Genomic DNA, 13,022 nt, shown 5'->3' with positions numbered 1-13,022 from the left:
ATCTAACATCTATTAAATATTATTCTCTTCTAAATAAGTAACACACTCTCCTTGCCCTTGAATATCTCAGAGTCTAGTGCAGGGGGTGCGGGGGGGAACAGAGATCTAAAAAGGCCAATTACAGCGTAGTATGAAGAGCTGTGAAAAACGTAAGAAAAAAATAACAGGAAATTGAGTAACAACCTACCCATGATCTAAAACAGAATGACAAAAGAAATTGCAAAGAGGAGATAGGATTAATGAATTGAACCATATGCAGTTCTGTAGTTCTTGCTTCTGCTGCCCACCTCCAAACCCACGAGAACTTTCTTAGAAAAAGAATAATGTAATAGCAGGAAATTGAAGAAATAGTTTTAAAATGTTGTGCTTTTAGAAGTTCAAATTAATAAGAAAATCATCAAGAAATCACTAAATAAATGAACAAAAGAGAAAATAAGCACTCTATTCACACAAGCAAAAAATACACTCTTCTCATTCTAAAACACTGGAAGAGGTAACAAAGAATACCCACTTTTCAAGGGGAACAAAAGAATGCCTGCTACATTAAATATTTACCTTGACTGCAAAATACAATCTGCTTTCAGAAATGTTAAAAAGTCCAACTTAGATCCTCCTAAATAAAGTATTGTTAAATCTATCAAATAAAGGTAGTTAAACATGCTCATAGCTTTGCAAAGAAAATAGAATTAAATCAATGAGATTTTTTCTTTAACCTACAGGATGGATTAAATATATAGTGACCATTTTGAGGACCCTGTAAAAAGGCTGTGTTTTATAGTCTATATTTAACCCTATTAAGTAGATATCTCCATTTTACAGAAATAATGTTCAAAGAAATTAAGTAACTTACCTATGGCAATTCTACTAACAAATGTTGACACTGAGTTTCAACTTCAATTAAAATACTTTCCATTTTATGAAGCTGCCTACGTTTATTATGAAAAGGGGTTGAGACAAACACATATCTGCACACTGGTGCAGTAGACATTGGTGTATACTTTCAGGAAGTAGAAGGTTATAAAAATGTTCATAACCTTTGGCCCAGTAATCCACTTTCAAAATCTATCCAAGCAATAATATTTAAATAGAAAAAAGTTGTTGGCAACAGTGATAAGCATTGTAGATTTGAATTTTAAGATGGAAAAAAATTGCAACACTACCTAACCAGGTGAAATGGAAGGCTAATTAGCTCATGGTTATTTCAACTTTATGAAATATCATGCTGCCTTTAAAAAAAAGTTATAAGGATTTTGTTTCGGTATGGCAAAAGATAATGTTAAATATATAAAAATGTTGTAAAACATAAATCAAGACTTCCAGAAAAACTGAAAAATGAAGATGATTTATTTGGATGATGGTATTATAGGTATATTTTTCGTATTATCATTCTTGTGTTTATAATATTTGTATAATAAACTTTTTCAAAAAAGACTAATATCTGCTCTTTTTCTATAAAATAGAATTAATATCACATACTTTGATCCCACAAATAGTCTACAAGAAGGAAAATTTATAGATTCAAAATTATTTACTGTAGTGCATTATTTTTAAAGAAAAAAATCTGGAATTTGCCTTTTCCCCAACAATAGAGGCAATAATAGGTAAATAAATCATGGCACATCAGGCAAAGGAATATTATACATATTAAAATAACACTGGAAACCATAGAACAATGTAACATGTTTCAAATGAGTTAAAAAGACCTAGTGTTACATGAAAGCTAATTGCTGCTATATCAAAAGCAACAAGGGACCACTGATAATTTAAAGTTATAGTGTTCAGGTAATATTAATTTGGCTATTCATATCTGTTTTCCTAAACTTTCTTAAGTCACTTGATAACCATTAATTTTACAAAATGGATAAAGAAAAATCATTTTTAAGCTTAGCCAAAAAAAACTAAATTTCAATTTTCAGTCCATTTATTCAAGTCTACCAGTGGGTCAAATTTGAAAAGACCTCTGAACACAGAGGATAGCCAGGGATTTAAGGTGGCCTCTTCTTCCATTCCACAGAAGAACAAGATCTTTGAAAATGTTCTTCAGGTCTCTGTGATGGTTACAAAGCTCTACCACAGATTTGACATCAAAGAACAGGCCACACATCTAAGCTCTATTTGGACACCAAGGTTATAAAGATGTGGCTCCCCTACTGGATTTCAAGCAAGGACCAGGTGAGCAAGGGCCCAACCCTTCCCCCTTTTAAGGCACATAAAAGGAAACCAAAGAAAACTTTTGCTACAACTTGAGTTGGATAGGTAATTTATGACAGTAGTAATTGATGCTGTGCATTCTTGAAGATTATTTCTGATCATCACTACCATCATTCACTCTCACCCCTCAAACTCCCATAATTCCTTCCTGCCTCAACTCAACATTCCAGATTTGTTTGTAAAGTTAGACCTTATATTCTCTAATTTCAAATAGTTTCATACAGATTTGGTATATCAACAAACCATCCCTCCCATGATTTCTAGGCATCATAACCCACTTCCCTTAGCTCACATGATACTGCAATTCATGATTTCTCCTCCACCATCTGACTAATCCTTCTGCTTTCTATAGAAGACTGTATAAAATGTAATCCACCAAGGTCTCCAGAACCCAATAATTAACCCCTTCTCCAGTACTTTGGCTAATTTCCACAAAGTTCTTTCTCTATTTTTTAAAAGCTAAATCTCTGAGATACACTATAATCTGGTCCAACTAATTTATCTTCCTCATCTTTCCCTCTCTGGCCAAATGAGTATTCTCCAGCCAAATTGTGTTTCTTAATAGGAAAGGCACTTAACATAGAGTGACAGATGCAGACATTGAGGAAGGACATTGGTTTTGGTGTCACCTAGATGTGTGTATAAGTTAGACCACTGTCTAGAACCAGGTTCCCATAAAGAATGCCAACAAATTCTGATCTGAACAAACTGAGTTCCTGATACCTTCAACCATCCCCACTCAGCTTTTCCCTGTCTTCCTTAGGATTCTCTTCCTTGAAGAAAAAAAAATTTTTTTGAGCCTCTCTTTTCCACTAGATCTTGCCAGATTTTGCCAAATCTTCCCTGTTAGATGCAAGAGTGTTCTCTCAACTCTGCCCACCTCAAGAAAATTCACCACTCATATTTGTGAAAGCAGTCTATACTCTTTTCTTTAGTTTGCACACTTACAAATATCCTTCAATCTAAATTTTGCCCCTTTCTTTAATATGATGCTGCTCTCTAAAAAAGCTGCCATTGACTTCTCAGTGGTCAAATCAACATTTTCCAGCAGTTATTTCTCCATTTTGACACCACTCAGTCATAAATCCATACTATAGAAGACTGTGGTGGTTGACCTACTCAGGATCCACTGACCCATCCCATTTCCTTCCAGACCGTCATCTGACTCACATACCTGGATAGCCGCATGACATCCATATGACTCAGGGAAACACGAACTGTTACCAATGAATATTAGATAAATTAAACTCAGAACTCCTTAGTTTCTCACCCCACCCCACCCCCCATTTTGATGAAAATTCGGTGATTTCATAGCATCTCAGATCTCTGACATAGGCCTTATATTTTACATTACTAATGTCATTCCTCTGACAGCTCTATCATGATTCTGATAGTTACAAAATTATTTTTGCAGAGAAAAAGGGGCCCACTCTCTCTTTCTGATATGATGATAAGTTTATAACAGCAGTCTCTCTTCATACTTTCTCCTTGCCTCCTAACTCTTTCTTTAGCTCAGTATATCTCGTTCCAGCACTTGGACATCAATCTTTCTTTGTCTTTATAGTAACTGCAGTTAGAACAAGGGTGGTGACCTCCTTTTACGCTTTTCTTTCTGTGAATGCCAAGCAGGATCTTCACAAGGATTGCCAAACAATCCTTTAAAAGTATCCCACTTAACTGTCACGGTAACCCTATAAAATAAGACACACATATCATCTTGCTGATAGGGAAACTGAGTCCCAGAAAACTGGTGACTATCCAAATTTACAGGTGTAAAAGCAACAGAGGCAGATCTAGAATCTGTTCAGGGCATCTATATTTCTTGAGCACCAGCCATGCAGCAGGGGTTCCAACCCTACTTTCAAAATCTGTCATACAGCATAGATAAAAGAAAGTCCACTTCATTTCCTGTCTGGCTACTAATTAGGTAACTATGTTATACCTTAAGCCTCAGCTCCTTCCTCTATAAAATAACGGTGTCAGATGAATAATCTCCACTATCCCTCACATCTGGTGATTTCACACAGTGTTCTGTAAACTATCATCCAAATGACCAGTTCTGAATCATGGACAAGACTAGTTCATTGGCCAAACATTTAATGAACATATGAGTGCTGGATATGTTTTTAGGTGTTTGGAATTATAAGAAATAACAAGGCAGCCATGTTTTCACTGTTATGGAGCTTCCAATCTAGTGGGAAGGGACAATGCAAAAATATTTTAAGGATCAAGATAATTTCCAGACACTAAAAAGTATAGTCATTCAATTAACTACTTCCTTGAGGACATGACATCTGAGCAAACATTCAATGAGAAGGCAGGCACATAAAGAGAAAAATGTGCCAGCAGAGGAAACAGAGTTCTTAGAAAAGTGTAGCATGTCATTAGTTTCATTACTTAGGGAGGCTCAACACTAAACTGCTTTGTTCTTCTTCATTTTCTTCTGTGAATTAGACATATGGGATGTAATTATTGCCTTTAACCTACTGGGAGGTTGTGAATATTAATCTGTCCTCCAGGAGTACACTTTTTTAGGTGCTCAGATGGCTTTTTTAATCAACCATCAAGGACTATAATGAAAGAACCAAAGGATACAGGGAGTATCTTTGAGGCTAACAAGACAGGACAGTATAGAGATCCTGTAAGGTTAATAGGAAAGGGACAGAAGTCGGAGGTCACTAGCAGTAGCAGACATTTCATACTACTCCATGCCCGAAAGGGGCCAAAGTTTCAGAAGCCAAGATATGGCATAGCATTAATTTCCAAATGAGTCCACACCACAGGGAGAAGAATCCCCACCTAGAAGAGATTCATATGCTTTGACATCCAGTCAAGGTGATATAACATAATCTTAAGGCCCACAGTTTGATTTAAACATATATCAAAATTAAACATAAATTAAAAATATAAAAAGTTTTAAGATGGCCTCTAAAACAAGGCAAACAGTGTAAAGCAGAAACTAGTGGAAATGCAAACCATGTAAGGTTAACACTTTGGAGTTGCTGAAATAGGACCAGCAGACAAGGGTTATCTAAGGGCAATATGCTCACTGCTTCAAACTAAGGAAAGAAGGATAAAGGAGAGGAGAAGAGCCTGCAGTTGATTGCTGTCTGCATAATAGGTAATGAGAAGCTTCCTGCCTACAGCATAAAAAAGATTAGATACAACCTCATTACCAGTACCTAGAAGTATTCAGAATTTCCCTGATGTTACCCTGGGAGAGAAACCTTAGCAGGTAATATAAAAACTAGTTCTGGACTAAAAACTTTTAGAGGTCTTAGGAAAACTCAAATTAAAAAAAAAAATCATTAAAAAAAAATCATTTCAGTCAGGGAAAATTACCAAAACAAAAATCTCAATCGGAGGGGGGTGGGAGTGGGGTGAATCTAAAACATATGAAGGAAGTGAATTTTAAAATAGGCAGGCAATAATTCAACAACTTACAAAATTCAATGCTGATGAATTAATATTATAGAATAGTCTGAAAGAGACTTTAAAATAAGTAATGATAAGATCTTTAAAATAAAAATATCCTTAAAATGGAAAAACATGAAGCAAAAAGAAAAGTTATCTATCTATATGAAATTATTAGGTAGAACTTTGGAAATAAAAAATAATCATGAAGTAAATAGTTAATGGAAAAGATAAACTCTGGAATGAACACAGACAAAAACAGTCAGTAAATTCGACAATAGTATAAGTGAATTCAGGTAGAATGCAGTAGGAAAACAGAGTAACAATTCTTAAAGTGCTAGGGAGAGATGGACATTAGAGGCAGAGGTATTCCAATGTTTGAATGGAGCATCAGAAGAATAGAAGAGGATTCTGGAGAAGGAATATTCAAAAAGATATACACTCTAGATGTTCTAGAATAAAAGATAAGAATTCTCCACTTTAACATGCAGAGTCCTGAGGAAAATAAAAATAAATTCATATGTAGACATATTTAAATAAAACTGCAGGAATTAGGTCTAAAGATAAAACTATCTGGTAAGTGAAAAAGGTGTTATAATGCATAAGAAAATAATGATAAACATCATCAGCTTGTATCACTTGTACCACAGTGCTTGTTGAACATAATTGTCAAGATAAAATTGTTTACAAAGTTAAACTGCCATTAGAGATAGGGCAGGAAAAACTTTAACACAAAATTTTATACACACAAAGACTAAGAAGATGGGAAACCCTCTAGAAGACCTTTCTGGGAAAACTATCAAATGATGAACTCATAGAAAAAGAAAAGTTACCCTAGGAGGAAGGCAGGAAAAAAAGGTAGGAAAAAAAGGAAGAATGGAGCACCCAGTTACTAAATGACTACAGTTTTCAAATAAACATTTTTCTAAACAAGATATAAAAATAACCAGCAAGTACTTGAAAGATGTTCACTATCATTAGTCATTAGGGAAATATAAATCAAAATCACGACAAGATACCATTCTGTACCCAATAGAATGGCTATGATAGACAATAGTGAGTGTTAGTAAGGATGTGGAGAAATTAGAACCCTCATAGCATTGCTGTTGGGATTGCACTTTGGAAAGTCCTTTGGAAGTTTCTCAAAATATTAAACACAGTATCATATGACCTACCCATTGTACCGGGAAATGAATGCCCAAGAGAAACAAAAACACCACATAAAAATTGTTATGCAAGTGTTCACAGCAACATTATTCTAATAGACAAAAAGGAGAACCAAACCAATTGTCCATCAACTGGTCAACAGGCAAAATTGATGTGGTATATACTGTAATGGAATATTTGGCAATAATAAGGAATGCTTTAGTGTGTATGCTACAATATGGATGGACCTCAAAAAAATTATGTGAAATGAAAAAAGCTAGACACAGCAGATCACATATCATATGATTCCATTTTTATAAAAGGTCCAGAACAGGCAAATCTATAGAAACAGAAAGTAGATTAGTGATTACCAGGGCCTGGAAAAGAAGAGAATGGAGATTGACTGCTAATGTGTAGGGAGTTTCTTTGTGGGGTAATGAAAATGTTCTGGAATTAGATGGTGGTGATGGTGGCACACTCTGTGATTATACGAAACTACTAAATTGTACACTTCAAAAAGTGAATTCTATGGTATATGAATTATCTCAATAAAGCTGTTATTTTAAAAGTTTGAGGGTGCCTGGATGCAGCTAAGACAGTGTTCATATGGAGATTTGTAATTTTATGTTAATATATTAGAAAAAGAAAAGCCTGAAATCTAAACACCTAAACATCTACCACAAGAAGCTAGAACAATAAATCAAACATGAGAAATAAAACCAGAAACCAATGAAATATAATACAAAAATGTATACAAAAAATCATGAAAATTGTTCTTATGGAAATATTAATATGAACATATTAACTAATTTACAAAATTAGGAGAAAAAGAAAACACAAATTAAAAATATTTAAAGTCAAATGAGGTCACTACTACAGAATCTACACAGATGAAAACATCAACAAGAGGAAATTATGAGTGACTTTCTGCCAATAAATTGAATATCTGGATGAAATAGAAAATACTTCAAAAATGCAGTTTACCAAAGCTGACAAAAGGAAATAGAAATTCTTAATAAGTCACTGCTGCTTAAAGAAATTGAATCTATTATTGAAAACTTCCCACCAAGAAAACCTAAGGCCGAGAGGTGTTCACCACTGAATTCTTTTAAATGTCTAAGGAAGAAATAATTCCAATCTTCCATGGAAATTTTTAGAAAATAGTGAAGGTAGCATGCTTTTTTAATGATTCCAGCACAACCTTATTTCCAAAATATTTTCATCTCTCATGATGACAGATGCAAAAACTCTTAGCAAAGTATTTGTAATTCTATGGCACCAAAAGCACAAGCAACAAAAGAAAAATAGATGAATTCAACTTCATCAAAATAAAAAACAGTTACACAAAGGACACTATCAAGAAAGTGATATTGTGGCACCCGGGTGGCTCAGTTAAGTGTCTGATTCTTGATTTCAGCTCAGGTCATGATCTTGAGGTCCTGGGATCAAGGCCCACATCGGGCTTTGCACTCTTCGGGAAGTTAGCTTGAGGATTTCTCTCCCTCACTTTCTGCCCCTCCCCCTGCTCATGCTCTCTATTTTAGAGATTTGTTTATTTTAAATAAATCTTTAAAAAAAGTGATAACAACCGCCAAAATCAGAAAAAAAAATCTTAATTGTGTATCTAATAAAAGCCTAGTATCAAAAAAAAAAAATAAAATAAAATAAAAAAATAAAAAAAAATAAAAGCCTAGTATCTAGAATATATATTTTTAAAACACAGCTCAAAAACAACAAACCACTGAATTTCAAAAAGAGTAAACACTTGAATAGACATTTCTCCAAAGAAGATAATCAAATAGCCAAGAAGCACATGAAAAGATGCTCAACATCACAGTCATTAGGGATATGCAAATAAAAATCACAAAGAGATTCATAGCCACTAGAATGGGTATGCCCACCCAAAAAGATAGAAAATAACAGGTGTTGAGACATGGAGAAATTTGTAACCTTTTACACTGCTCATGGGAATGTAAATGGTCCAGCCACTGTGAAAAACAATTTGGTGTTTCCCTCAATACTTTAAATATATAATTACCATATGACCATGTAATTATACTCCTAGGTACACACCAAACAATTAAACAGGTGCTCAAATAGAACTTGTACACAAAAAAGTCATAGCAAAAGTATTCACAATAGCCAAAAGATGGAAATAACCCAAGTATCTATCAATTGATGTGCAGAGAAGCAGAACTTGATATATGCATGCGATGGAATATTATGCAGTCAAAAACTGCTTACGTGTGCTGCAATGTGAATGAATCTTGCTCAGTGAAAGAAGCCAGATACAAAGGACCACATTTTGTATGATTCCATTTATATGAAATGTTCATAGAGACAAATCCATAGAGATGGAAAGTAGACTAATCATTGCCAGGGTCCAGAGAGAAGGGAGAATGGGAAGTGTTTACTTAATGGACATAGAACTTCCTTTTATGGTGATAAAAATGTTCTGGAACTAGGACAGTGGAGATGGTTGCACAATACTGTGAGCGTATTAAGTGCTGTTGAATTTTAAATTTTGAAATTGTTAAAATGGTGAATTCTACACTATATAAATTGTACCACAGTAAACAAAATGCAAATTGATTCTAGTATACATAAAAAAGCAAATTTATCAGGGTCAAATAGAGTTTATTCTAGGCATGCAAAAATGTTTTCACATTTAAAAAGATATAATTGTAACTCATCACACTAACTGAAAAAGAAAGAAAACACATTTGATCATCTGATAGATTCAGAAAAGTAATTTATAGATAATTTTAAAATTCCACAGCCCGCACCTGGGTGGCTCAGTGGTTGAGCGTCTGTCTTTGTCTCAGGTCATGATTCCAGGGTCCTGGGATTGAGTCCTGCATTGGGCTCCCCACAAGGGACCCTGCTTCTCCATCTGCCTATGTCTCTGCCTCTCTGTGTCTCTCATGAATAAATAAATAAAACCTTTAAAAATAAAAATAAATAAAACTCCATAACCCTTTGTGATAAAGTTAATAAGAGGGTACAGCAAACTTCCTGGACACAGGATGATTGTGAATAGTGCCTTATTCATTAGTAAAAGACAATTAGAGAAGATAATAGGATGAGCTATCCCATTTAACCTGGTAACAAAATTTATGAAGTACTTAAATATGAACCTAACCAAAAATACATAAGTTCTATCTAAAGAAAATCACCAAATGTTATTGTAGAACATAAGAATCTTGAATAAATGGAGAGATATTCTATGCCTATACATGGGCCAATTCAATATCACAAAAATGTCTATTTCCCCCCAAAGTAATCTATTATTCCCTAATACAATTTTGATAAAAATCCGGGAGTTCTCATGGAACTCGACAAGCTGGTACTAAAATATATAGAAGATTAATGAGCCAAGAATATCTGAAACAATTTTGAAGAATAATAAGGCAGGAGAAGTCTACCTACCAGATATCAAGTTACTATAAAGCTACAGTGATTAAAATAGTGCTTTATGGAAGCAGAGACAGAAAAATAGACCAGTGGCACAGAAATTTGTTTTGCACATAAGTAAATGCATATGTATATGGAAAATTGACGTGTGACAGAAGTGGCATTTCAAAGTGGTGGGAAAAGATGGTGTCTAGTATTCAACAAATGATATTGGGAACATTGTTTCCTATACTAACGTGTTAAATTAAATTTATGTCCTCAGAAAACTTATGAAATATACTTTCAATAGATGAAAATCTAAATGGAACAGCAAACCTTAAAATACTTAGCAGAAATTATAGGAATATGCTTTCCTTTAAGCAGAATAAAAAGGATTTCTTAAGGTTAACAATAAGAGAAAACTTAAAAATTTCATTACTTTAACAGTTAAAACTTCTATACAACAAATAATTGCATAACGTAAAATGACAAGCCACAGATTGAAGCAAAAAAGACAATAAAAAGTATGCATAAATAATACTATTTATCATATCCAAAAAAAGTAAAAAAAGAAAAAGATGGATAGGAAGAATTCTTACCAATTTTAGGATTGTGGTTACTTCTGGGAAGGGGTATCAGACTGTGAGCTCAGACTGTATTTGCATGATTCGGCTTCTTAAACAAACAAACCAAAAAGCTAAAGCAAATATAAGAAAATGCCAAGGTTTGGTAAATCTGAAGGGGTATTTGTTACATAAGCTCCTGAACTTTAAAGAAAAGTTCACAATGTTTCATAAAAGTTTTTTTTTTTTTTTAATGAATATTTTCCTGTGTCAAGAATGTCTTGATTCTCAAGTTGTCCCATTCCTGTCAGCCTTAGAGGAACTTGGCCCTGGAGTTGGAACTAAATTGATGTCACATTTAAAAATATATTCTTTATAGGGCTGCATTATAGGCTTTGTATCTATTGCACATTCATATCATAGAAGCAGGGAGGTTGGGGAATAGTAACTCAAAGAGCAAATGCACCAGATTTAGTCCTTAAAATGTTGAGAAAATGTTAGAAACCACATCAAGGTCCAGTATCAAAGAAATAATTAAGTTATCATGGTACAACCACAATACAATACAAAATAATTAAAAATTATGTTTTCTAAGAATGTGAATGACATGATACAGTAGCAAATCTTACAATTTTATATATAAAATTTACTGGAAAACAGAGATGAAAAATTAAAACAGAAGCATATTTTGAACCATATAAACACACCAATAGGAAAAAAAAAAAGGCCTAGAGTGATCCCTCAAGCTTAGTGTTTTTCCCTTCTAATTCACCATTTTATACTTTCCCAAACTTTTTCAAATGTGCATTTACTCCTTTTATATTTAGAAATAAATCCATTAAAGACATATTAAAATGAAGAATAGCAATATACCCTTTCTCTAACATAAAAAGAAGTTATAGTTTACCAAAGATGCTTTTCTCTAGGTCTTAGACATGAACTGGGTATTTTCTCTTCTGTTCTGACACATGCTGCGTCTGCCTAAAGTTTTAATCTTGATAAAAAATATGATATGTTGCTTATTTACCTAGACATTAGGATGCACAGCCTCTGGTATCACTCTCTATTCCATTAAAGAGAATCATTTTCTTGTCTGATCTTCATAGAATCTCTCCCCAAACTTCCCAGCTAGACTCTGACATCCTGGCAGGTGGATACTTCAGTATTAAGAAATTTAGCACTTATAAATGTTTGAATGTTATTCTTTAAAAAAAAAAATAGAGAGTGAAGAATCTAATTAGGTAAGAGTTGTGTTCCCTCTCTTCAGCTGTCCTCCTAGGAACATAGGAAAAGAAAGGAAGCAAGTAAATGGAAGAAGGGGATGGAGGGAGGCAGACTAGATTCACTATCACAATTAAAATGCTCTCCAGAGTCCCTGGTTACATTTGCATAGAGACTACATCAAACCTATCACTTGAAATTGATAAGAAACTGAAGGCATCAGAGAGATTAAGAAAGTCAGTTTGAACTGATTGAAGTCAGTTCAGATTAGGGTGGTTATGACTAGGAAACTTATTTAATATTTTGGGTCTCAGTTTCCTCACGTGTAATATGGAACTATAATAATCAAAGTGAACATCAATTGTTTCTCTTTTGTCCAACAATGGTGTCTAGTTCTCTGGAGTTGGGAAAGAGCTGCCAGCCATAGGCTCCTACATGGAAAGGAAGCCATGCTACTATTAGTGCCTATACCCCTGGCCAACATGATAGATCCAGACATGAGTAGACACACAAGCCAAGACTGGCCAACCAGAGCCTTTCCATGTGATTGTTCAATTTCAAACTGCAGAAGAAGAAGAAAAAAAAAAAAAGAGGTCTTGCCTTTGGGTCATATGTCCAGGAATAAGGCGCCATCTTCCTAGCCCTGAGATAGGAAAAAATAAAGACAAACACATATTGAAGGGGGATGATTATGAGAAACCATGAGGGTAAGAGAGGCAGGGGTCAACAAGGGTCTCAGGCAAGAGGTAAGACAGGGGACAACAGGGAGTAAGATAGCAGAAAGCATTGCCACACCTAAAGAGTAAGATGAGAGAAGCTGAGCAAGAGCAAGCTGTGGCAAGATGAGAGAGCTAATAAGAGGAGATTCAGCTAAGGAAACAGCTAATGGAAACAGGTGGTCAGATAGAGGAAGGGTTGTAAGCAGTGGAGAGAAGGGGAAGGAAGAGGGGAGAACAGGTACAGAGGCAGATAACCTGAGAGATGGACATGAAGGGAGAGGGTGGGGAAGGTGAGCAAGTTGAGTGAGCTCAAACATCTGTGTACTGGTTGTATACACAATAAAGTCTGGAACTC

The sequence above is a fragment of the Canis lupus genome, chromosome 4, assembly GCF_011100685.1.
Source record: "Canis lupus familiaris isolate Mischka breed German Shepherd chromosome 4, alternate assembly UU_Cfam_GSD_1.0, whole genome shotgun sequence".
NCBI classification, from domain to species: Eukaryota; Metazoa; Chordata; class Mammalia; order Carnivora; family Canidae; genus Canis; species Canis lupus.
The sequence above is the reverse complement of the archived record's forward strand: the minus strand, read 5'-3'. Positions refer to the sequence as shown.